The sequence below is a fragment of the Myotis brandtii genome, unplaced genomic scaffold (genome assembly GCF_000412655.1).
Source record: "Myotis brandtii unplaced genomic scaffold, ASM41265v1 scaffold56, whole genome shotgun sequence".
Taxonomy (NCBI): domain Eukaryota; kingdom Metazoa; phylum Chordata; class Mammalia; order Chiroptera; family Vespertilionidae; genus Myotis; species Myotis brandtii.
The window spans coordinates 1,471,789-1,474,418 of record NW_005370080.1 but is presented as its reverse complement, the minus strand read 5'-3'; the positions used below and the strand labels follow the sequence as shown (position 1 = coordinate 1,474,418).

General features: G+C 44.6%; 1 protein-coding gene across 1 annotated transcript in view; it reads left to right on the top strand.

Moving 5' to 3' along the window:
- Positions 1 to 86: 86 nt before the first annotated feature.
- The window catches only part of SIRT5 (sirtuin 5), a 34,949-nt gene continuing 32,405 nt past the window's right edge, over positions 87 to 2,630 (top strand). Inside the window, exon 1 of the mRNA XM_005878413.2 lies at positions 87 to 313. The gene's annotated coding sequence lies outside the window, so the exon portion shown is untranslated. The remainder of the gene's footprint in view (positions 314 to 2,630) is intronic.

Here is a 2,630-nt window from a genome sequence, read left to right as displayed (position 1 = left end):
GCGTCCGGGTGGCAGAGGGTGGGGACCTGGGGCGGCGCGGTGGCCGTGGGCCTGGGAGGCGGGGTGGGATTGGGGCAGAGTGTAAGGTGCAGCTGTCAGGACAGTGACCAGCCTGGCCGCGGGGTGTGAGAGGGGCAGAAGCCGGCCGAGGAGGGAGATGCCCTAGGCTGTGCGGGTTGAAGGTCCGGGGACAGTTCGGAGCTTGGCCCTTTGGGGGGAGCCGTCTGTCTGGAGCCCGGGGAGGAGGGGCCTCAGAGAGTTTGGTGGGAAACCAGGCGAGGGCGTCCCCCGGGAGCCAGAAGCAGGAGGAGAGGTGAGCAAATGGGTCGGAGACTGGACTTCATTGAGGTTTGACCTGGCGGAGGTCGCCAGTGACCTTGTCCGGAGCACGTGGTAGAGGAGGGCGGGGAAGGAGCCTGCCGGTGTTGATAGCCTAGGACCGGTGCATTGCATAAGTTTAGCTCGTGCGTGTTCAAAGTGTTTATTGAACGACTGTGTAAATTTTTGGAGTTCCTTTGCAGTATACTTCTCATGTGCTTTAATTTTTTTTTGCGTGAAATATTTTTCTCTTGCATTCCTGACATAACCTTTCATTTATTATATTTTTCAGAATTAGTAGGTTGCCCCCTTTTTTCCACAGGGAACATACATTTTTCTTTTTTCCTATTTCCATAGGTGAGTTTCAGGTTTCACAAGAAAGCCTGGTTACACTGGGGACTGCCATTCCAGTGGTTCTCAACCTTCCTAATGCCGCGACCCTTTAATACAGTTCCTCATGTTGTGGTGACCCCCAACCATAAAATTATTTGCGTTGCTACTTCATAACTGTAATTTTGCTACTGTTATGAATCGTAATGTAAATATCTGATATGCAGGATGTATTTTCATTGTTACAAATTGAACATAATTAAAGCATAGTGATTAATCACAAAAACTATATGTGATTATATATGTGTTTTCCGATGGTCTCAGGCGACCCCTGTGAAAGGGTGGTTTGACCCCCAAAGGGGTCGCTACCCACAGGTTGAGAACCGCTGCATTAGACTCATGCCAGTGTACCACCTCCAGAAAGCCTGTTTGATAAATGAGTTTATTTCCTCCCCTGAGGCTTGTCTTCTCCCCCTGAAGATATAATCAAGGCAGAATAATTGGTAGTTTCACCCAGGGCAGTTTTCACCCTGGGGGTTTCTGAAGGGGATAACCTGAGTTCTCATTGCCCTGTGGCCTTTCCCTTTTCTTCTGGGAACTTGCTTTTACACTTGAACAGGGCTGTGAGCATGTGGAAGGTAGGTCCACTGCCCACTCCCACTCCCCCCAGGAAAGCAGATATATGTTGGCACACAGACAATAAATACTTTGTGGTAGCCTCTTTAAAACAGCCTTATGATCTGAGCATTTCCGATCTTGGAAATAAATTTCTGGTGGCACTGACCAGAAAAGATGTGACCATTTTGTTTTCATTCTCTACTTTGCTTTCACATTTACTGAGAGATTTGCAGACCATCTTGTAAATTAACAGGAAATTTGGCAAAACAATTCCCACATTTATTTAAAAAAAACAAAACACCAACATGTGAAATGTTGATTAATAAAACTGGTAGTAGAATGGATTTTGTAACCTGGCAGACCAAAATTTTCTCACTGGTTCATTATGTCAGCTATACATTAGATTTTCAGTAATATTAAGTATGATAAAAATTTGAAATTTAGAAATACACACTTAGAGCATTTATAATTTTATACAATTCTTGAGTGTGTGTATACATGTGTGTATAATACATGTATGTCATTAAACATAATTCACATGAGAACTAAAGTTATCTTTACAAAATACTTGCTGATTGCATTGCCTAGGCAAAGGATCTAGAAGCCAGTGATTTTTTGGAAATGTTGAAACATGAGCAAGTAAATCTTTTTTCTATTTTTTTACTTTGAGTAGAGTGCTATGGTGAAAATAATTATTATTACTTAATAATGAAAACATTTGAGTAAAGAAACTTAGATGAAAAATAGTAATATTTCACCCAGATAATACAAGTCCTAATGTTGTCAATCCTACAATTAAAAATTCCTTAATATTCTCTGACAACTCAACAGATTCAAACTCATGTTCACAGTAGAATGAAGACTTGTCTTCATTGCACAGCTACCCAGCAGATGACCCATCCTTAGATCCTCATATAGAAGAATTACACTGATAGCAGCATAGTCAACTGCCTCTGCCTTGTAAGAGCATCCAAACCTGTAGTGAATTTTTATAAGAATTTATTTGAGCCCAAACTGATGACATTGCCAGAAAGCAAGTTCTCAAATTCTCTGGAGAATTAGATTTGCAGTTTCTTTTTCTTCTTTTTATTTATTGACTAGAGGCCCGGTGCACAAAAATTTGTGCACTCGGGGGGGAGAGGGGGCCCCTCAGCCCGGCCTGTGCCCTCTCGCAGTCTGGGACCCCTCCCCTCGGGAGATAATGACCTGCTGGCTTAGGCCTGCTCCTGGGTGGCAGAGGGCAGGCCCAATCCCTAGGTGCAGCCCCTGGTCGGGCTCAGAGCAGGGCCGATTGGGGAGTTGGGGCGCCGCCCCCTGTCATGCACAGAGCAGGGCGGATTGGGAGGTTGCGATGCCACCCTCAG